Genomic DNA, 25,176 nt, shown 5'->3' with positions numbered 1-25,176 from the left:
TTCAGACACATGCAAAAATGGTTGTCATGTGATTGACGTCGCTGTTCAGCATAGTGTCATTAGAACGTTCTTTAATTGCATTCAGTGTACCCACGCAGTAGGTGCGTATCGGCTATGTTCATCAGTAAAGCTGGAAATACTGTTGTATATGACTGCTAACGTACAACCGACTCTTCCAGAAAAACAAACCCAACACAGAACCCAGCAGCACTGAATGCCAACCGGAGTGCGAAAACTAAAGTGAACATTATTGTTGCTTACAGCAAGTAGTGTGCGTGAATTGAACAAGTTAAGTTTCCAAATGTATTCCTTCAACTTTTCAAATGCTGTGCAGATATTCTCAATGGAATAGAGATACGCAGATAAAGAGGGATAGGAAATCTAACGAAATGCAATAACTCTACAATAAGCCATCGGATACCACGTGTTCCTTACACCAAAGTACTCAGGATATCCCCTGAACAGCCCCCGAAATTTTTTCCACGGTGCTCGAGGTTAAAATCAGTATTTGCTAAGGCTATAAAACCGACAATTTGTAAATTTTAATCAGTTGATAGGACAAATGTTGAAGAATCGAGGAACCGTCGATTTCGTAATGCAAGAGAGCGTAGGCATAAAAACTGCAGTGACAGACCAAGGCGTGCGTACAGTAAGCAGCTTCGAAAATGAGTGTAAGTTGCAGTAGTCATAGAGAGACGAAGAGGTTGCACAGGATAGCTGATAAAAACCAGTCTTCGAATTGAAGACCAAAACAACAACAACTCTGGCGGTAATGTGTAACATTTCGGGTACGGTCAGCTCTTTTTCTCGAGAGAATCCATCCCTCTAGGGCACTAAACAAATTCGTACATGAAACAGTTATAGAAGACTGAATAGAAGAGATGCACATCGCGTCACGTTTTTGCTTATTCAGGCGATACATTTGCTGGCTATCACAGAGATCATGCTCTAAAAATTCCGAGGGCCCACGTTCCAAAACGATTAATGGGACATATTAATTCCTTCACCTTTGATGTCATGTATTGACCACAAAGGTAAAATAAGGAAAAATTCGAGAGTATTCAGACTGAGACCTATAATATTACTATCTCTCAGGTTTTCTCTGCGTGACTGATTATTTCTGGTCGAGTTGTTGATCTCATTTACGTGCAATATTTCGATGAACAACCCGCTCGTCTTCGTCGTAAGCCAACTACACACGACAAGACATGTGGTATAGGCTTAAGAAAGTAAAATGAAGGCGTAACTGCCACAAAATAACAATTTGTGAACTTCAAAAGCGGCTTACCATATAATGCCCAACCCGCCACATTTCGCGGACGCCCCGCGAGACCGTTCAACGGAACGCCGTGCGAATCGCAATGAGACGCCTCAGTAGAGTGCATACATATCGTAGAGCGGCCGCACTGAAGCGCCAAAGATACTGGCATAGACATGCGTATTCAAATATAGGGATATGTAAACAGGCACTGCGGTCGGCAACGTCTGTATAACACAACGAGTGTCCGGGTCAGTTGTTAAGTCGGTCACTGCTGCTACAATGGCAGGTCATCAAGATTTAGGTGAGTTTGAACTTGCTGTTATAGCCTCCGCAAGAGCGATGGGGCACAGTATCTCTGAGGTAGCGATGGATTGGGGATTTTCCCGTACAACCGTTTCACGAGTGTACCATGAATGTCAGGTATCCGGTAAAACATCAAATCTCCTAAATCGCTGCAGCCGGAAAAAGATCCCGCAAGAATGGCACCAACGACTGAAGGTAATAGTTCAACGTGACTGAAGTGCAACTCTTCCGCAAATTGCTTCAGATTTCACGCTGGGCCATCAACAAATGTCAACTTGGGAACCATTCAACGAAACATCTTCGATATGGGCTTCCGGAGCTGAAGGCCCAGTCGTGTACCCTTGATGACTGAACGACGCAAAGCTTTACGCCTCGCCTGGGCCCGTTAACACCGAAATTGAACTGTTGATGACTGGAAACATGTCCCTGGTCGCACGAGTATCGTATCAAATTGTATCGAGCGGATGGACGTGTACGGGTATGGAGGCAACCTCATGAATCCATGGACCCTGCTTATCAGTAGGGGATTCTTGAAGCAGGTGGAGACTCTGTAATGGTGTTGGGCGTGTGCAGTTGGAGTGACATGGGATCTCTGATACATCTAGATACAACTCTGATAGGTGACACATACGTATGCATCCTATCTGATCACCCTACATTTATGCAAGTCCATTGTGCATTCCGACGGACTTGGGCAGTTCCAGCAAGACAATGTGACACCAAACACGTCCAGAATTGCTGCAGAGTGGCTCCAGGAACACACTTCTGAGTTTAAACGCTGGCCACCAAACCCCCCCCCCCCCATAGATGAACGGTATTGAGCATATCTGGGATGCCTTGCTACGTGCTGTTCAGAAGAGATCTCCACGGATCTCTTACGGATTTATGGACAGCGTTGCAGGATTGATGGTGTCAATTCTCTTAAGCACTACTTCAGACATTAATCGAGTCCATGCAACGTCGTGTTGCTGCGCTTCAGCGAGCAGGCGGGGACGTTACACAATATTAGGCAGGTGTACCAGTTTCTTTGGCCCTTCAGTGTAATACCGTGGGCGGGAGGGACAACCGAAAAAATTATAGCTAACAAGACTGCCGCACCCCACTGTTTTCTCCCAAACGACATTTGCTTCTAATAGTGCTAAAAACATCACACTGTAGGAATGGCATTATCTGAGATAGGCCTTGTACAGAGCAAACAATGAAAGCGAAACATGCGCTGTACAATGGAATTGGCAAAATGAAAGCAATAAAACCGTAGTATAAAATATAAAAGAGGCCAAACCGACATACCACAAATTAAAAATAATAGTGGTAGGTATGGTAATATACAGAGAATACAAGGCTCTGGGTGCAGGCAGTGCATGTAAAGCAGCCTGCATGATCATGGTGCATAAAATTCCCACTAACGGAAAAGTCAGCGCGACTAGAGAACAACAAAAATACTGGATGTATACGTAGTTTCAGAGTTACACATGAGGTATAAAGCTGAGGAACAATATATTACGTACAAACCATCAAAAACGAATCTAGCTCTGAAAATATTATGCGATATATCCCAGCTGACATGATACGAAACCTCCAAAATCAGGGGACGAAATGTTACAGATACAACTTCCGCGAAGATCACCAAATACAACTTACTTCAGTGGAGATTACTGTGGACATTGAAAATAGTTCGAAAGCATCCCTTTATGTTTTAGTTTAGTTTGCTCTCTGAGGCTACTGTCTGGATGATGCAACTTGCACTTCATGACTTCTAATCCTTCCAAACTGCTAAGGATCGGTCGTTTTGACCGTATATGCAAGATTCCTAAGTCATCTTTAACGTTACGCAAGCTGTGCATATTGCATGATAAATGCACCGCTAAAGCTCACTGAGGGTTACAAGTGGCGACACGTTATCTGAACCCGTTTTGAAAACTTCTCCCTATCTGCCCGATGTATCGACACCTAGACTGTGGGTATTTCATACTGTAAATACCAGCATTATTGTAGGGTCAAACTACACATTCTTCATAGTGGACCCAAAGTTCCCCGTGAGTTTTAGGTACAAGAAGGGCGGGAGTAATACCCCACAGATCCGAGACATCTCCCTAATATATCGTATATGGTACCGAAGTAAGGGATTTTACAATAGTTATCCTTGGTCATCTCGTCAACCCTGAAGAGAGTACCACTCTGCTTTCCCTTAATCCTTTTTTATTTCATTTTTTAAACAAATAGTCGACAACGTTAGTTGCAGAACCGCTTTGCTGTGCCATATACTTAATGGCCTGTAATTCTTTTGCCGCAGCACTAGGATTCAATGGAATTCATCTGTTCAACACTACTATCAAAAAATACAGTGACATCATCCACGTACCGTTTGCACACAAGCACTCTTTCTTTAGACTAAGGGTGGCCATTGAAAAATTTTACTTTCCAGATGGGACGTATAACTGTTTGCAATTGTGGTAGCTATCGGGGAATTCAATGCTAATCCAGTATGTCGCTAATGTACATTATCGAGAAATCTATACTTGTGAAGAACACCTAACAGTTTCATAAATTCGCAAACATAATCACTTTCCAGATTACTAAAGGTGCGTAGATTGTCTTCAGTATCAGATAACACGTTAGGTATAGGGATGTCCGAGTACACCTTCATTACGTCGAAGGATGCTACATAAGCATCCGCAGGTATCTTTACCGCTTGTAGGCATTTAATAACCTCCTCTTTACTTTTGACTGTGTTTGATTCCAACAAAAAGTAATGCTGGTTAAGTACCTTATTAAAATATCTAGTCTACTGCGATATGCACAGCTTGCGTAACGTTAAAGCTTAAGTGGAAATCTTGCACATACGATCAAAGTAAGCGGTCTTTAATATTTTGGAAGAGTTGGAAATCATGAAGTGCAATTAGCAATATCCAGACAGTAGCCCCAATGAGCAAACAGAACTTGAACATTAAGATGTGTTCAAGAACTTTTTACAGTGCAGTAGCCCCAATGAGCAAACAGAACTTGAACATTAAGATGTGTTCAAGAACTTTTTACAGTGTCTACAGTAGTCTCCAGTACAGTAGATTGTCGTATTTAGCCTTGTTCCCGTAAGTTGTATCTACAGGGTGTTGGAAATTCCCGTTAAAACTTCTAGGACTTGTAGAGGTTAGTGAGTACATAATATTTTCAATAGGAGCCCATGTACAGTAACGTACTGTTTCCATCCTACGAGGGTTTCAGTTCATTTGTTTAACTCATCCACTTCTCCTTGAAGAAGTGAATTAGGTAACAACTGGAATGGAAACATAACGAAGCATCCATTTATCACTGAAGCACATTTGTTTGTATTAACACTTATGAATTCGGTGTTAACATTATTCCAAAACAAAAAGGAACCCAACATACTGTACGTGCAGGGCAGTAGTGATGTATTACAACAGCGGCTCGATGTGGGGAGCACCATCGATGTTGCAGATATTATACCTATGAAGCCTGTTTTGGTACACACTCTGCATTGCATCTGGTGTCTCTTCAGTTTCTAAGTGCAGCGGCCAGAAATCGTGCTAAGAGATCTTCCTCTCACTCTACAGGTTTCTCCTGATTAAACTTGGCATACGTCCCCATAAGAAGAAGTCCATAGGAGTTAAATATGGCCATCGCGGCGGCCAAGCGGCTGGGCTGCCTTGTCCTATCCATCTTTCACCATACTGCCTGTTGAGATGTCTCCGAACCGCACATGATAATTGAGGAGGTGCACCATCATGCTGAAACCACATTTCCTGACGGACATTCAGTGGCACAGCTTCCAAGATCATCATCCTGTCTACCTTATTGTGTACCAGGACAAGTAACTATAAGACTAAACAAAAACTGTAGAATAAAGGCTTTCACGACCGGGTGACATGGCTGTTGATATACTTTCCGGGATGTGAGGTCGTGGTCCAAGAACTTTTCTGCTCCTTACGTTTCGTCCAGGACTGCGCTGGACTTCCTCAGAGGCGCTGCTCCGCTGAATCTTGCCGACTAACTGGTCGAGTGTGTGAGAGCGGCTTATATATTGTGAGAAAGGGGGGCGTGGTTCAGGTGACACGTGATGAGCAGTGATAATCCATAGCAAAGATAAGGTTGACTCATATATAAAAGACTCGCGTCATTTTATTGAAAAACTAGAGGGACTAACTCTGGCCCCTGAAGATATTCTTGTAAGTTTTGACATTGTGTCCTTATTCACAATGATTCCTGTTAACGAAGTTATGATTTTCATAGCGGATATTTTTCCAGAATATTTGACTGTTCTTTTCAGACATTGTCTTACATCAAGTCAGTTCCAGTGGGACAATGAATTTTATGAACAACTTGATGGAGTAGCAATGGGTAATCCATTAGGCCCTGCGATTGCCAATCTTTACATGGAAAAATTTGAACATTCAGCCCTAGACAAAGCTAATAACAAACCATCTCGTTGGTATCGATATGTAGATGACACATTTGTGGTTTGGTCCAATGGCAGAAAGGCCTTGGACGATTTCTTTGATTATCTAAATAAAATTCACCCAAAAATATACAGTTTGCGAGGTGCCGGGGCTAGTAGTGTATTTATCACTAAATTCTACTAGAATCCACATGTGTAAATCATGCTCTAAGCCCCCCCTATTCTAACTCCGACTTTTGCTGTTGCACAAGGATAAAACAAATACGCGAACTGACTCTAATCAACCCTGCTAGTGGAGTAGAAGAGAGTTTGGCACCTGCAATAATTTAATTTGATAAATAAGTTAAATAAACAAAGGTTTCATTAGCATAGTGAGGAATGATAGGGTTGCTCTATTGATTAACAGAAAGAAAGTTCTGTCCAAAATAACAATATGATTTATTAAGATTAAACGCAGAATAGTAAAAGAGACACAGGAAATATAAAACATCAAATTGGCTAAAATTGGAGATTCATACAAACACAGTAAAGGTGAAGTTGTCCCTAACTTAGATCGTGAGGTTTAAGACGAAGTGGTATGTGGAGCCAATTCCTTTCCACTCAAATCTCAAGAGAGACACACAGCTAACCCAATAGTAATTGCTGCTACTCGAAACTGAACAAAGTTAGAAAAGGATGAACAGGCGCGCTCTGCTGAGCTCTGATTATCACCTAGGAAAATCCCTATCTGCCGGTGCTGCGGACGTACATTACCAACAGTCTTCTTATCTCCCAGAACACGATCTGGCGTACCGCAGGCGAGGGCTGGTTGCTCCGACGACCGAAAGGCGACTGCCGACTACCCAGAGCACCCGCACAGGCCGAACACCGAACATTCCCGCCCCCACGACAGTGGCCGTGGTTACGTTCCAATCAGCAACTCGAAAACCGGCGGAAATTCCACTCCATTGCCGGAGCACTACCATTCCACCAATGGAGATTCTTGGCGCCAATTTCTGTGCTGATTTTGCAGAAAGTGCGGGAATTTTCCCGCCACAACTGCGTGGGTACACAAGTCATTCCCACGCCTCGCTGGTAGCCCGCCAGAAAGTGTTTTCGCAAAGTTTCTCTGAAGTAACGGAACCTCTAGCCCAGCCGCTACTTCACACCCCAGCGGGCGTGTCTCTTGACAATGTCGGCGTCTGAAAAGCATTCACTCGACTGCCTCACACACGTCGGCTTAACTCTCTCCAGTTCAACAGAGCCCGCCTGTCACCGGCCCACCCGGGTGACGAGAGACGCTGCGTGGGAAGTACGCGTGTTAAGGAAAAGCAACCCTCCACCGCATGCAACTAGAGAGGAGAATCGTAAGATAGAAATATGAGAGGGGGCTCATGCCACCTCTCATTGCCCCTACGCCATTTTAGATTGTAATTGGTGAGCGGTTGGCTCACTTAGGAGCAAGGTAGTGAGTCAATCGCCCAAGAACAATCTTACAAAGTGACTCCACATGCCGCACTCTATAAAGAAAATCACTGCAACTGAAAAATGCAGCTCATAGAGGGAGGATTATTTATGATGTAGCCAACTTCACCTTCTTAATATGGAACACTAACACTCACATCACACATCCATGCTGAAGTGAAACATCTGAAGCAGGCCTTTGAAAAAAACGGCTACTCAAGAAAAGAGATAAATACAATTTTGCGTCCAAGGAATAGAAGACCAAAAGATAAGAATGAACCACAACGACAGAAAAATACAGTAGTTCTCCCTTTTATTAAAAAAGTAACAGATCGGATCGGTAAGATTTTACGAAAACATGACATAAAACCTGTCTTTAAACCAACAAATAAAATATGTCAAGTACTACGATCTGTAAAGGATAAACGCCCTCCCCTGTCGACATGTGGTGTGTATAAAATTCCATGTACCTGTGGTAAAGCTTATATTGGTACTACCAAAAGAAGCGTAAACACGCGACTGAAAGAGCATAAAAGTCTTTGTCGACTTGGAAAAATAGAAAAATCAGCTGTAGTGGAACATGCTCTTCAACCAGGCAACCACCAAGTGAAGTTTTCGGATACCGAAGTTTTATCTACAACGTTAAATTACTATCCAAGGTTATATAGAGAAGCTATTGAAATTTATAAACATCATGATAATTTTAATAGGAAAGAGGAGGCTATGAAACTTAGCGATATATGCTCAGTGGCTCTACAAAATTGCTAACAATTTTTATCTTTGAGAAGGTGGTAATCGATAGTCAACCTTATCTTTGCTATGGATTATCACTGCTCATCACGTGTCACCTGAACCACGCCCCCCTTTCTCACAATATATAAGCCGCTCTCACACACTCGACCAGTTAGTCGGCAAGACTCAGCGGAGCAGTGCCTCTGAGGAAGTCCAGCGCAGTCCTGGACGAAACATAAGGAGCAGAAAAGTTCTTGGACCACGACCTCACATCCCGGAAAGTATATCAATAAACAAAAACTGTTTTTTGTCTTGTTTCACAATTTTATTATTAATGTTACTGCACAACCTAGGTTTCGGGTTATAAGCCCATTTTCAAGTACACGTACAACGTGTAACTCTCCAGCAATGTATATATTCAGTATTTCTGGTGTTTACTAGTCACGCTGCACAACCTAGGTTTTCTGTTATGAGTCCGTTTTCAAGTACATGTACAACGTGTAACTGTAACTCTCCAGCAATGTATATATTCAGTATTTCTGGTGTTTACTAGTCACGCTGACTTCTTCACTATTGGAGATTTTATACAACATAATTATGTAGGTTACCTTATATATTGGGTTGCACGTCTGCATCCACAGCCTTGTATTCTTAACATGTCGTACTCTGTTTACTTGACATATCTTCCGCTATTATTTTTAAGTTGTGGTTTGTCGGTTCGGCTTCTTTTAATGGTTTTATTTTTTTATTTCTAGACAGATTCATTATTCATTTTTTATTAACTTTATTTCTTGACCATACCATAATACATTGCACGTTTTGCTTTTATTGTTTGCTCCTCACTAGGCCTATCTCAGTTAATACCATTCATACAGAGGTATGGTTTTAGCGCTGTTAGTAGTGTGTGGCGTTTGGGAGAAAACGTGGCGGTGCGGACGTGTTAATTCTGGTTTCTTCAGTTGTCCCTCCTGCCGTCGGTATTAGCCGTCGGCCACTCTACGACGTATGAGGGTACAGAGGCGTCTCATTACGGTTCGAGATACATTCTGTTGACCGGTCTGGCTGGGCGTCCACAACATGCGACGGGCTGGGCACTTATATGGTAAGACACTTTTGAGGTTCAAAAATGGCATTCTACTGCATTTGCGCCTTCATTTTACGTTCTTAAGTCTATGCTACATATCTTGTCGTTCGCAGTTGGTCTATAGGTTACATTAGCCTGGCAATGAGTGTTTATTTGTTGATACATTCGTGGTTTTTTTCGTTTAGATCCGGTTTACTCGTAGTGGTACTGGTTGATTCAAAGAACCTTTTTATGCCTGATCCGCACGGGATCTCGCATGTTACACGATGAGCTTGCTGGATTTTTTACGTAACTGGTACAATTTTCTCGTACTCAATAAGGGTATAACCTGATGTACACATTTGTATGGGACCTTTTAATGTTAATTAATTTTATATGGTATCCCCCATAGTTTTCTGTAGTGCCTGAAGATGGGGTTTACCAACGCGCGTCAGAGTGGACTGGGGCGGGGGGAGGGGAGGGGGCGGCGGCTTGACACAGTCCGTGCGGCTCCCCCTGTCGGAGGTTCGAGTCCTCCCTCGGGCATGGGTGTGTGTGTTGTCCTTAGCGTAAGTAAGTTAGATTAAGTAGTGTGTAAACCTAGGGACCGATGACCTCAGCAGTTTGGTCCCATAGGAACTTATCACAAATTTCCAAATTTGAGGTTTACATCCTGAAATCCAGGTCGTGTATACTATTTTATCCAAATAAGTATTTGTAAAGTACAGCTGAAGTGAACTGACTTACCATGAAAAATTTTTTCAATAGTTGTAGATGTCCACCAAAGATTATATTATGACTGTATTTTGTCTTGTACGGCTTGATTATTTAATATTACAGGCTCTTTCACTGTTATGAAATCCGAAGACTGTGGGTCTTTTACACCGAAATATATTTATTTTATTTTCTTTATTTATTCCAGGCCAATTACTTGATGACTACAGTGGACCGTTCAATATAAAACTACATTTATGTGAATTTTTTTATTTTCTTCCTTTATTTCCTATTCTGAATACTGAGCGTATTTTACAGTGTCTAACATACTATTTTTCATTATCTTTGTTTCTACTACCATCGTTCCAACATTTAGAGGCTACCTGTACCTTACTTTACATACAGTTATCATACGGCATCTTTTTCCGGTCTTAATTTGATGTTCCTGTGCTGTGACAGAAAAAGAGGCATAAGTATTCGTTATTTAAATCTATTTTTGCTAAATTACCGTTATTTTTATCAGCTACTGCATCTATTGTTACATACAATAGTATGTAGGGGAGAAAAGGATAAAGTGGCCAGGTTGTGAAAAGTGGCCGCTGCTTATTCGATGTCTACAACAGCGCTGCTTTCTACCAGGAAGTCGCCAATCTAGCTGTAATCGACACCATTAGTGTTGTCAGTGACGTTAACAAATGATACTTGGTCCGTTAACTTTCTGTGAAAACGTTTAGGTTTCTCGATCGTTTGATGTAAGGTAAGTTACTCATATTACTTTAGTTGCTTCACTTTTATGTAGAGCAATAGGTTTTTGCGATATAACCAGTTCACGCGATGACATTTGGCTTACAAATATATGTCACCGTCATTTCCTTCGTATATATTGTTTCGCGAGTGAACGACTGATACAGACATGACGTCAGATCGGGAAAACAGGCCACGCTACACATCCCGACGATTGCCACTATTTCCGAAAGTTTATTTTCAATCTGTTTATTCTAAGTCTACAAATTGTAGAAACGTAAGTTTGCCTTTCCTTAATCTATCTTCTAAGATAAGCCGTAGGGTCAGTATTGCCTCACGTGTTCCAACATTTCTACGGAATCTAAACTGATCTTCCCCGAAGTCGGCTTCTACCAGGTTTTCCATTCGTCTGTAAAGAATTCGCGATAGTATTTTGCAACCGTGACTTATTAAACTGGAATAATGGAAATGTCGTGTGGCTAGGGCCTCCCGTCGGATAGACCGTTCGCCTGGTGCAGGTCTTTCGATTTGACGCCACTTCGGCGACCTGCGTGTCGATCGGGATGAAATGATGATGATTAGGACAACACAACACCCAGTCCCTGAGCGGAGAAAATTTCTGACCCAGCCGGGAATCGAACCCGGATTGACAGTCTGTCACGCTGACCACTCAGCTACCGGGGCGGACATTAAACTAATAAAAAATGGTTCAAATGGCTCTGAGCACTATGGGACTCAACTGCTGTGGTCATCAGTCCCCTAGAACTTAGAACTACTTAAACCTAACTAACCTAAGGACATCACACACAGCCATGCCCGAGGCAGGATTCGAACCTGCGACCGTAGCAGTCGCACGGTTCCGGACTGCGCGCCTAGAACATTAAACTAATAGTTCGGTAATTTTCATATCTATCAACACCTGCTTTCTTTGGGATTGGAAGTCTGAGGGTATTTCGCCTGTTTCATACATCTTGCTCACCAGATGGCAGAGTTTTGTCAGGGATGGCTCTCCCAAGGCTATCAGTAATTCTAATAGAATGTTGTCTCCTCCAGGGGTATTGTTTCGACTTAGGTCTTTCAGTGCTCTATCAAACTCTTCATGCAGTTTCATATCTCCCATTACATCTTCATCTACATCCTCTTCCATTTTCATAGTATTGTCCTCAAGTACATCACCCTTCTATAAACCCTCTATACACTCCTTCCACCTTGTTCTTTCCCTCCTTTGCTTAGAACTGGGTTTCCATCTGAGGTCTTTATATTCATACAAGTGGTTCTTTCTCCAAAGGTCTCTTTAATTTTCCTGTAGACAGTATGTTTCTTACCCCTAGTGATATATGCCTCTACATCCTTACATTTGTCCTCTAGCCATCCCTGCTTAGCCGTTTTGCACTTTCTGTCGATCTCATTTTTAAGACGTTTGTATTACTTTTTCCTTCTTCATTTACTGCATTTTTATATTTTCTCCTTTCATCAATTAAATTCAATATATCTTCTGTTACCCAAGAATTTCTACTAGCCCTCGTCTCCTTACCTACTTGATCCTCTGCTGCCTTCACTATTTCATCCCTCAAAGCTACCCATTGTTCTTCCACTGTATTTGTTTCCCCCATTCCTGTCAATCGTTCCCTAATGCTCTTCCTGAAACTCTCTACAATCTCTGGTTCTTTAAGTTTCTCCAGGTCCCATCTCCTTAAATTCCCAACTTTTCGCAGTTTCTTCAGTTTTAATCTACAATTCATAACCAATAAATTGTGGTCAGAATCCACATCTGCCCCTGGAAATGTCTTACAATTTAAAACTTGATTCCTAAGTCTCTGTCTTACCATTATACAATCTATCTGAAACCTTCCAGTATCTCCAGGCCTCTTCCATGTACACAACCTTCTTTCATGATCCTTGAACCAAACGTCAGCTATGATTAAATTATGCTCTGTGCAAAATTGTACCAGGTGGCTTCCTCTTTCATTTCTTACCCCCATTCCATATTCACCTACTACGTTTTATTCTCTTCTTTTTCCTGCAATCGAATTCCAGTCACTCATGACTATTAAATTTTCGTCTCCGTTCGCTATCTGAATGATTTCTTTTATCTCATCATACATTTCATCAACCTCTTCGTCATCTGTGGAGCTAGTTAACATATAAACTTGTACCACTGTGGTAGGCGTGGGCTTCGTGCCTATCTTGGCCACAATAATGCGTTCACTATGCTGTTTGTAGTAGCTTACCCGCACTCCTATTTTTTTTATTCATTATTAAACCTACTCCTGCATTACCCCTATTTGATTTTGTATTTATATATTTGTATTTATATATTTGTATTTATATATTTGCATTCACCTGACCAGAAGTCTTGTTCCTCCTGCCACCGAACTTCACTAATTCCCCCTATATCTAACTTTAACCTATCCACTTCCCTATTTAAATTTTCTAACCTACCTGCCCGATAAAGGGATCTGACATTCCACGCTCCTATCCGTAGAACGCCGGTTCTCTTTCTCCTGATAATGACGTCCTCCTGAGTAGCCCCCGCCCGGAGATCCGAATGGGGGACTATTTTACCTCCGGAATATCTAACCCAAGAGAACGCCGTCATCATTTAACCATACTGTAAAGCTGCATGCCCTCGGGAAAAATTACGGCTATAGTTTCCCCTTGCTTTCAGCCGTTCGCAGTACCAACACAGCAAGGCCGATTGGGTTAGTGTTACAAGGCCAGATCAGTCAATCATCCAGACTGCAGCCCCTGCAACTACTGAAAAGGCTGCTGCTCCTCTTCAGGAACCACACGTTTGTCTGGCCTCTCAACAAGCACCCCTCCGTTGTGGTTGCACCTACGGTACGGCTATCTGTGTCGCTGAGGCACGCAAGCCTCCCCACCAGCAGCAAGGTCTATGGTTTATGGGGGGTCAGTTGTTACACTATGCATAAAATATGGTGTTAACTTTTTCTCGTTGGGATTCCGTAGAAATGTTGGAACACGTGAGGTAATACTGACCATACGGCTTATCTTAGAAGATAGATTAAGGAAAGGCAAACCTACGTTTCTAGCGTTTGTAGACTTAGAGAAAGCTTTTGACAATGTTGACTGGAATACTCTCTTAAAAATTCTGAAGGTGGCAGGAGTAAACTACAGCGAACGAAAGGCTATTTATAATTTCTACAGAAACCAGATGGCAGTTATAAGAGACGACTGGCATGAAAGGGAAGAAGTGGTTGCGAAGGGAGTGAGACAGGGTTGTAGCCTATCCCCGATGTTATTCAATCCGTACATTGAGCAAGCAGTAAAGGAAACAAAACAAAAATTCGGAGCAGGAATTCGAATCCATGGAGAAGAAATAAAAACTATGAGGTTCGCCGAAGACATTGTAATTCAGTCAGAGACAGCAAAGGACCTAGAAGAGCAGTTGAACGGAATGGAAGGTGTCTTGAAAGGAGGATATAAGGTGAACATCAACAAAAGCAAAACGAGGATAATGGAATGTAGTCGAATTAAGTCGGGTGATGCTGAGGGAATTAGATTAGGTAATGACACAGTTAAAGTAGTAAATGAGTTTTGCTATTTGGGGAGTAAAATAACTGATGATGGTCGAAGTAGAGAGGATATAAAATGAAGACTGGTAATGGCAAGGAAAGCGTTTCTGAAGAAGAGAAGTTTGTTACAACGAGTATCGACTGAAGCGTCAGGTAGTCGTTTCTGAAAGCATTTGTATGGAGTGTAGCCATGTATGGAAGTGAAACATGGACGGTAAATAGTTTGGACAAGAAGAGAATAGAAGCTTTCGAAATGTGGTGCTGCAGAAGAATGCTGAATATCAGATGGGTAGCTCACATAACTAATGAGGGTCTATTGAATAGAATTGGGGAGAAGAGAAATCTGTGGCGCAACTTGACTAGAAGAAGGGATCGGTTGGTACTACATGTTCTGAGGCATCAAGGGATCACTGATTTAGTATTGGAGGGCAGCGTGGAGGGTAAAAATCGTAGAGGGAGACTAAGAGATGAATACACTCAATAGATTTAGAAGGATGAAGGTTGCAGCAGGTACTGGGAGATGAAGAAGCTTGCACAGGATAGAGTAGCACGGAGAGCTGCATCAAACCATTCCCTGGACTAAAGACCACAACAACAACAACAACAACAACAACATCGCAACAACTGAAACTAAAACATTACAAATCGTCTTATACACAAAACTAATATCCGTGTTTCTGATCTTTGCAAGAGCTTCATGTTGCCAAGGAAATATATCTGGAAATAAAGCACCAAACATGGGACCCTATTGTGATGTAAAACGCAATTGAAGCTGTAATGAATGATAACATGCCTTTTTCAGCAGCAGCAAAACAGTTCAATATTCCAGGTAATACGCTAAAACGAAGAGCTCTGGGGATAGGTAGAGATGTAGTTGCCAATAAAAAGGTAATGGGTAGCTTAAGAACAGTGTTGAATGAAGAACAAAACCAAGAAATCCTTAATTACATTTTTAAAATGGAAAAGCAATTGTGGGGAATTATAGTGAATGACCTGCGGGATTAGAATTCCAGTTGGCAGAGTGTAACAAAATATCTCATCGTTTCTTCAAATAGTCTGAAACGGCATGCAAAGACTGGTTGGCGTGCTTTAGAGAACGGCATTATAATATTAGTCTTAGGAAACCAGACTCTACTTCAACGGATAGAGCGCAACCGTTTAACACGGTGAACGTAGAAAATTACTTTGATATCCTTAAAATATTGCAAGATAAGTGATTTCTTCCCGAACGTCGTATTTATAATGTAAATGAAACCGATTTTCTGAAAATTGAGTGCAAGAGCAACAAAGTGTTAGCACTCAAAGGAAGACGACAAGTCGGAGAGGTACTTCAGCTGATAGAGGTTTGCTGTCGATTTTTGTAGTGTGCATGTGTGCAGGAAGAAATTTTATTCCCCCTTTTGTAATCTTCCCTAGGTGAAGAATGAAGATTGAAATTAATAATGGGGCTCTACCAGGAACCGTATTTGGCTTCCACCCCAGTGGGTAGACGCAGATTGAAAATTTTTTGGATTGGTTTGAACATTATTAAAACATGCAAAACCAACTGCTCAAGATCTAGATCTGCTTATCTTAGATGATCAGTCCACCCATACTAAGAACATACGTTCCATTGATAAGGCCAGAGAAAATCAAGCAATTATTGCGTGCTTGCGTCCACACTGTAGCCACAAGCTCGAACCTTTGTATGTAGCATTCATGTCTCCTTTTAAAACCTTCTACACACAAGTTTCGAAAAATTTCTTCGCAATAATCCAGGAAGAACTATTACACGGTTTCAGATGTGTGCACTCTTGGGTGAAGCGTTTCTTCGTGCAGTCGCTCCAATGACAGCAATCAATGGATTTAGAAAATGTGGAATTTTCCCTCCAGACCCTAACATATTTATGGATGAAGACTATACCGCATCTGAGGCTACTGAAATTCCTTTGGATAGGGACACTAAATTGTGCCTTAATCAAATACTGATTCTTCTCATTGCAAAACTGCTGACTCTTCTGCAAGTGCTGGTCCCTCTGGACGCCAGACTTCTGTGTCTTCTTCAAATAGTTCTACTGGTTCATTCCCAGAACAAAGTTATGAACTGTCTTCAAGTGCAGGCTGCCTTCAGATTGTACGCGATAACCCTTCTCCAAGAGAAAGTTCACCTCTGCGGGCGACCATTGAAGAACATCCATCTGAGTATCCAACAGATGGATTCCATATAAGCCCAAAGAATGTAAAACATTTGCCTAAGAAACAAAGTCTGAATCAGAGAAAAAACTAAAAGTGACTATAGCAGTCTTTCCTTTTTTACTCTAAGTGCTTATAAAAATGTGTTGGCTGTAGCTAAAAGAAATAAAGATGAATAGCTTTTAATAAAAAAAAAACGAAGTTCAAAGAAAAACAAACAGGTAAGGCCAACATTCTACAATGTAAGTCAACACAAAATAAGTGTAAGAAGCTAAAAGTGGGACCAAACGCTAAGAGAGTTTCTGCTAAAAGGAATTTTTTCAAGAAGAAACGGAAGAAGCACATTTTGCTGATTAGGACAGTGACACAGACTGCTTTTACTGAAAGGAAACGTTTTCTAGATCTACGGAAAAGGAAGGGTGGATAAAATGTCGGAGCTGTAAACGCTGAGCTCGTGAACTGTGCGCCGGATGTGATGAGGACGCTGACAATTTCACGTGCGAATTTTGTACATGACTTAATATTGTTTCTGAGTGGATAAATTGTGAATGAATTTGACCGAAATAGTGACCATAGTTAGTCGCTGATTCCCCTATTTAAATCATTATTTCTCACTTGTTGACCTTTTCGTGCCAGCAATGTATTGCAACACGTTTCTTTCACATTTGTATAATAATTCTTCTAGTAATCAATGGTGAAACAAAAACTCTAAGCCTCTCCATTTTTTAAAACTGAACAGTCTATTTGGGAATGGCGGCAGAGGATTAGCCACTTTATCCCATTAGGTATGGAAAAGTGGTCACTATGTAAGCATTCAGAAAAACATTTATATATCCTGTAAAATATAGTTTTACCTTGGCTGTAAATATTTGGTGTGATACCTTACAGTACGTAGATTCGAGATGTATATGCCACAAGCTTCTGTTAATAGCCATGGTTTCATGAAACTTCAATTTCGCTTAGAGTGGCCAGCTTCCCCTACTAATACTACTGCGGTAACCAACAACACGCTTTTTTCAAGTATAAAAGATCTCATTACTACAATCACCATTGTCATTTTTTTCTACAGCAACTACTACTATTGAAACTAATGTTCCTAACACTAATACTAACATCGAACTTCCACTGCGAGTACTTATGATGTTAGGATCGCTGAGCTTTAGAGAATAGTTAAACAATGTGTTGTTTAGTTACACTGTTTGTCTACCCGGCAGTGAGAGAAGACACGCCTTCACTGATTCTTCGTTCTTCTCAGGTATTTAAATACTCAGAAAATTTACCTGGATTAGCTCCGAAACTTTGTTTGTGAAGTTTCCAATGCAATCGAAGCTTTTTGGTGAAACGCTTTTCCTAAGGTATCGATCCATGGACTTTATACTCAACTCGGTAAGCAAACAACTAATCGTGTTAGAAGTGGTATCAGTAAATTCGCTTGGCATTTTTTCACTGTTGAGCGAAGATTAACGTTCGTAACTTGAATAATAATGTTCTCAACACCATGTGAAATGACGACATGTGCTTCCTGACGTAGAAGATTAAGTCATTTCTTCCATATAATGATATCCAATGATAAACCAAAATCCCTATTATGACTGAAAGAACATAATAAAACAGTACCAACCAACAGCGAAAAGTAATGGTACTCCATCCAGTCTCTGATATACCATGCTTGTAAACAAGCTTTACAGCCACCAAAACATGAAAGCGACATTTCATTTCAAGTGACACAGAATTTACGAAAATTCGTAAATCAAAAACTAACTACTTTTGCTGAAGTTTATATCCCATTAGAAAGCACAGGCGACGGAGAATCCGCTAAAACTCGCACTTTCCCTCAGACTTGCTATACTGAGGATTATTCGACATAAGTACTAATTTTATTACGTCATAAATAAATTATTCAAAACGAAACTGATTCACACCTTTGTCATATTCAAAATTCCACGTATATGGCCAAATTGGTTAGATAACACGAAAAACTCCACTGATTTGAGGAACATATAACATAATATCAATGTTGACAAGATTGCCCAAAGTACAATATGCTAGTCAAATTACATCTCCTACTTGTAAACCCATATGTACGTATTTAATCACCAATACTATAACTTCCGATTTGTATACAAAACACATCAATAAGCGTAATAAATTTCACGCCTATCGTACACTCTTCTTAACATTTGTACCCAAAACCTATATTATAAGTAACCAGTTGGCTTTGGACTTATTCCAAAGATCCCAAGCATTTCTAACGCGAGACACCCTTATGAAGTGAATGTTTCTGAAATCAGACGTATGTATACTTGGCTCTGTAACAAGACTGTGCAGTACTAAAAAAGTGTTGCAATGTAAAAGCAGTGTAATGGAAAAGCTATCAGCCTATAAATCCAAACGGCTGTCAGTAAAAAGGAATTTTTACTTGACTGGACAGTTTCTTCAAGGATATTTTCGCAGAATCGATGAACCTGGAGCAGACAACGCAACTCAAAGAAGACGACACTGCAAAAGCTAAGTACAAACTTTGCTAACGTTCATGTAAGTACACAGCCACCTTGCATCATCGGGACTTCGTCCTGAATACCTCATGTCAATTGAGGGCACACACGATATTCAGACAAGAGCGCTGAATGAACCGCACACTGGGCAACCGTAAATGGTTCAAACGCGTCTCTGGATATAGATACAGTGATGGAAAAAATCGCTATACCAACAAGGAGTTGTGCGACATACGCCGGCCGCTACGGTCGCAGGTTCGAATCCTGCCTCGGGTATGGATGTGTATGATGTCCTTAGGTTAGTACGGTTTAAGCAGTTCTAAGTTCTAGGGGACTGATGACCTCAGAAGTTAAGTCTCATAGTGCTCAGAGCCATTTGAACCATTTGTGCGACATACACGAAAGATAGTAGGCCTGCTTCTACCTCTGAAAGATGATGATTACTCAAATTTGGCGCCAGTAGGATAAGAGTGGCGCTAGTAGCGCCACTATGGGGATGCAAATCAGGTTTGCTTTAAATACACACTATAAAGGTCGTGAGCGTTAATTGCCCTCGAGATTGGTCGGGGTGAGTGGACGTTAGTCAAGAATGCCTTTAAGGCGACAAAGACGTCATCATCAACACCTCACTGAGGTTGAACGAGGACGTGTAATATAGCTACGAGAAGTTGGACGTTCTTTCTGCAATGTTGCAGAAGGATTTGGCAGAAATACATCCACTGTGCATGACTGCTGGCAGCGGTGGTTACGGGAATGAATGGTCGCAATACGATCGGACTCCGTAGGGACACGTGGCGCTTCCGAGAGGGAAGACCGTCGTGTTTGCAGATGGCCCTGGCTCTTCGTACTGCATCTACAGCAGCATCTTGAGCAGCAGTTGGCACTACAGTGACACAACGAACTGTTACAAATCGGTTACTTCCAGGACAGCTCCGAGCCAGACGCCTTGTAGCAAGTACAGGGTGATTCAAAAAGAATACCACAACTTTAAAAATGTGTATTTAATGAAAGAAACATAATATAACCTTCTGTTATACATCATTACAAAGAGTATTTAAAAAGGTTTTTTTTCACTCAAAAACAAGTTCAGAGATGTTCAATATGGCCCCCTCCAGACACTCGAGCAATATCAACCCGATACTCCAACTCGTTCCACACTCTCTGTAGCATATCAGGCGTAACAGTTTGGATAGCTGCTGTTCTTTCTCGTTTCAAATCATCAATGGTGGCTGGGAGAGGTGGCCGAAACACCATATCCTTAACATACCCCCCATAAGAAAAAATCGCAGGGGGTAAGATCAGGGCTTCTTGGAGGTCAGTGATGAAGTGCTCTGTCACGGGCTGCCTGGCGGCCGATCCATCGCCTCGGGTAGTTGACGTTCAGGTAGTTACAGACAGATAAGTGCCAATGTGGTGGCGCTCCATCCTGCTGAAATATGAATTGTTGTGCTTCTTGTTCGAGCTGAGGGAACAGCCAATTCTCTAACATCTCCAGATACTGTAGTCCAGTTACAGTAGCACCTTCGAAGAAAAAGGGACCAAAAACTTTATTGGCTGAAATACCAACGTTTAATACACCACCTATCAGGAGGTTTAACACCATACTTCGTTCGAAATGCACGCTGAACAACTGTCGTCGATTCACTTCTGCCGTACTCAATAACACAAAAAGCTTTCTGTTGAGTGGTCGCCATCTTAGCATCAACTGACGCTGACGCCTAGTCAACAGCGCCTCAAGCGAACAAATGTACAACTAAATGAAACTTTATAGCTCCCTTAATTCGCCGACAGATAGTGCTTAGCTCTGCCTTTTGTCGTTGCAGAGTTTTAAATTCCTAAATTTGTGGTATTCTTTTTGAATCACCCTGTATATTAGGCGGACCCCAAACCACTGCCATTTGCGAAGTAAGTGGAGTCAAGCGAGAGCTTATTGGAGGGCAGGATAGAGATATGTTGTGTCTTCTGATGAAAACTGGTTCTGTCTCGGTGCCAGTGGCGGCCGTTTGTTGGTTGTTGGATAGGAGGAGGCCAGTTAAGGGCCTGCAACCAACCTGTCAGCATGCTAGGCACACTGGATCTACACCTGAAGTTATGGTCTGGGGTGTGATTTCGTACGACAGCAGGAGCACTCTCGCGCTTATCCCACGCGCCTTGACTGGAAATTTGTAGGAAAACGCTCACCCACATACCGCTGTTGTAAACCAACATGTTCTACTGAGAGTCGACTTGTTGCCTTGGCCTGCTCCATCACCAGATCTGTCTCCAATAGCCCACATGTGAGACATCATCGGACGACAACTCCAGCGTCATCCACAAACAGCATTAACCGTCCGTGTATTGACCGACCATGTGCAACATACAGGGAACTCCAGCCCACAAACTGACATCCGGCACCTGTACAGCAAAATTCATGCATATCTACACGGGTGCATTCAACATTCTGACGGTTACACCTGTTATTGAAGTACTAGAGTTTCACATTTCCATTATAACTACTGATAGCCTTGGGAGGGCCAGCCCTGACAAAACTCTACCATCTGGTGAGCAAGACGTATGAGTCAGGCGAAATACCCTCAGACTTCAAGAAGAAAGTAGTAATTCTAATCCCAAAGAAAGCAGGTGCTGACAGATGTGAAAATTACCGTACTATCAGTTTAATAAGCCACGGCTGCAAAATACTAACACGAATTCTTTACAGACGAATGGAAAAACTAGTAGAAGCCGACCTCGGGGAAGATGAGTTTGGATTCCGTAGAAATGTTGGAACACGTGAGGCACTACTGACCCTAGGACGTATCTTAGAGAATAGATTAAGGAAAGGCAAGTCTACGTTTCTAGCATTTCTAAACTTGGAGAAAGCTTTTGACAATGTTGACTGGAATATTCTCTTTCAAATTCTGAAGGTGCCATGGGTAAAATACAGGGAGCGAAAGGCTATTTACAATTTGTATAGAAACCGCTTATAAGAGTCGAGGAACATGAGAGGGAAGCAGTGCTTGGGAAGGGAGTGAGACAGTGAGACAGGGTTGTAGCCTATCCCCGATGTTATTCAATCTGTATGCTGAGCAAGCAGTAAGGGAAACAAAACAAAAATTCGGAGTAGGAATTAAAATATACGGAGAAGAAATAAAAACTTTGAGGTTCGCCGATGACATTGTAATTCTGTCGGAGACAGCAAAGGACCTGGAAGAGCAGCTGAACGGAATGGATAGTGTCTTGGAAGGAGGATATAAGATGAACATCAACAAAAGCAAAACGAGGATAATGGAATGTAGTCGAATTAAATAGGGTGGTGCTGCGGGAATTAGATTAGGAAATGAGACGCTTAAAGTAGTAAATGAGCTTTGCTATTTGGGGAGCAAAATAACTCATGATGGTCGAAGTAGAGAGAATAAAAAATGTAGACTGGTAATGGCAAGGAAAAGCGTTTCTGAAGAAGAGAAATTTGTTAATATCGAGTGTAGATTTAAGTGTCAGGATTCTTTTCTGAAAGTATTTGTATGGAGTGTAGCCATGTATGGAAGTGAAACATGGACAATAAGTAGTTTAGACAAGCAGAGAATAGAAGCTTTCGAAATGCGGTGCTACAGAAGAATGCTGAAGATTAGATGGGTAGATCACATAACTAATGAGGAGGTACTGAATAGAAATGGGGAGAAGAGAAATTTGTGGCACAACTTGACTAGAAGAAGGGATCGGTTGGTAGGACATTGGAGGGCAGCGTGGAGGGTAAAAATCGTAGAGGGAGACCAAGAGATGAATACACTAAACAGATTCAGAGGGATGTGGGTTGCTGTAGGTACTGGGAAGTGAAGAAGCTTGCACAGGATAGAGTAGCAGGGAGAGCTGCATCAAACCAGTCTCAGGACTGAAGACCACAACAACAACAACATGATTCACCTCGCGCTTGCATTAACTTGTGATCTTGCAATGTTAATCACTAAAATATAGCACCTAAACGAACTTATTCTCGAAATTTCTTTACTCTAAATAAACTGTTGTTCGGTATTGCGATTTTTTGTCGGATCCCATGATCAGGCCGTTCTGGATGCGAAAGTGGTCAGCCCGCGCGGAGAAGTGCGGTGTCAGAGAGCAGAGTGATGTGGCCAGACTGTACGGAAGCCGGCGGACGCGGTGCAGTTCCGGCGCGCGTATCCTTTCACGGCGCATTACCATATCACAGACAATCTCCAGGAGTCGGGGACGCAGCCGACAACACGGCCCGTCGGCGCTTATCTCCTTGTCAATGTTTAATTCCCTAAATTAAGAGCCCGCTCTTTCCGCATAAAACTAAAGCAGACTGCCGTAAGAATTTCACACTTCCTGGCTCCGGCGCGAAACAAAACACGGGAAAGTGAAATTATTAACCATTAAACGCCGCGCTGCACACGCTGCGTACTTTGTGCCGGCCGCGTCTGCAGGCGTGCGCAGCGCTACAAAGGGAAAGCGGACAACTTTTATAATCTTTGTTAAAACGCGCTTTTGCGCAGACTAATTACGGCGAGACGAAATTGGACGCTTCATAAACGCGAGGTACTCATTTCCGGTCGAGGCGGAGGTGGCGGCGGCGGCGTCGCGGCGCGTTGCGCGCGCCCCTGTGGAAAGTGACTCGCTCCTAATGGCCAGCTGCCGCCTGCCGCCGCAGATAATACGCGAATTTGCCACTTCCTGGGCGCTCCTCAGCAATTCCTGCCATTGTGAAACGCCATCGTGACCGCTGGGAAATCCGTTCTAATGTGGACTACACGGAACCGTGATGAATGTGAGAACTTCCAGCCGAAAGAAGCCTATGTTTTTTAGGAAATGTAAAACATGTCATGTGATGAAGAATACACTTGTTAAGACGATGTGAACAGCGTGCGAATCTACACGCGATCCATTAGTTTGTAGCTGGCAGAACCCTTGCACCCCCTAGTGGACGAGTTTGGCGATTGTGTTCCCCCGAACAGTGGCTGAAGTACAACGCCAGAAAAAAAATTACTACATCCTTTTAGAGGTTTCCAATTTATTCAAGATTTATTGTTTCAACAGTGCATATGAAGCACACGAAATGGTTACATTTGCAGATGACTAACACCAGCTGTGCTCAGGTAACAGGTATCGACCCATACTGAAACATCCATATTAGTACACGGTGTAACCCCCAAGGGTGGCAATTCAGTCTCTGACTCTGACATCCAGTCGGTTTTACAGACGGAGAATACTGTGACAAATCAGACGAGTCACATCTCGTCCTATGAAATGAAATGAAATGAGCGTTTGGCGTCATTGGCTGGGAGGCACCTTGCGGGGCAGGTCCGGCCGTCTTGGTGCAGGTCTTTTTACATTCGACGCCCCATTGGGCCATCTGCGCGCCGGATGGAGATGAAATGATGATGAAGACAGCACAACACCCAGCCCCTGAACGGAGAAAATCTCTGACCCAGCCGGGAATCGAGCCCGGGCCCGGAGGACGGCAGTCCGTCACGCTGAAAAATGGCTCTGAGCACTATGGGACTTAACATCTGTGGTCATCAGTCCCCTAGAACTTAGAACTACTTAAACCTAACTAACCTAAAGACATCACACAATACCCAGTCATCACGAAGCACAGAAAATCCCTGACCCCGTCGGGAATCGAACCCGGGAACCCAGGCGTGGGAAGCGAGACTCCGTCACGCTGACCACTCAGCTGTCGGGGCGAACACATCTCGTCCTATCATACCCCACAAGGTTTCGATTGGAGACAAGTTTGGAGATCGCGCTGTCCATGTAAGATGTCCCACATTTTCCAGAGCACGTTGAGTGTCACAGGCAGGGAGTTGGCGAGCTTTATTCTGTTGGCACAACACATCACCTTCCTGCTGCAAGAACTGCAAAAGAATGAGTCTAACAACATCTGCACGTATCGAGCGCTGGTTAGCGACCTCTCCAGAAACATCAAATGTGAACGAAAGTTGGCCGCGCTTGGGGTAGCCGTGCGCTCTAAGGCGTCTTGTCACGGTTCGCGCGGCTCCCCCCCCCCCCCCCCCCCGTCGGAGGTACGAGTAAGTTAGTTTAAGTTAGATTAAGTAGTGTGTAAGCCTAGGGACCGATGACCTCAGCAGTTTGGTCCGATAGTCTTTACCACAAATTTCCAATTTGAACGAGAGTTGGATCCTATCGCACCCCCAGATCGTAGGGTCTGATGTGGATCCAGCGTGTCTCTCTATGACACAGCATTAACCAGGTCTATGTCGTATTCACCAATGGCCATCACTTGCGTGCAGGCAGGATATGCTTTCATCGCTGAAGACCACAGCGCTCCATTCCATGTGCCA

This window comes from Schistocerca nitens, chromosome 3 (assembly GCF_023898315.1).
Source record: "Schistocerca nitens isolate TAMUIC-IGC-003100 chromosome 3, iqSchNite1.1, whole genome shotgun sequence".
Classification (NCBI taxonomy): domain Eukaryota; kingdom Metazoa; phylum Arthropoda; class Insecta; order Orthoptera; family Acrididae; genus Schistocerca; species Schistocerca nitens.
Note: the sequence above shows the minus strand (reverse complement) of the source record.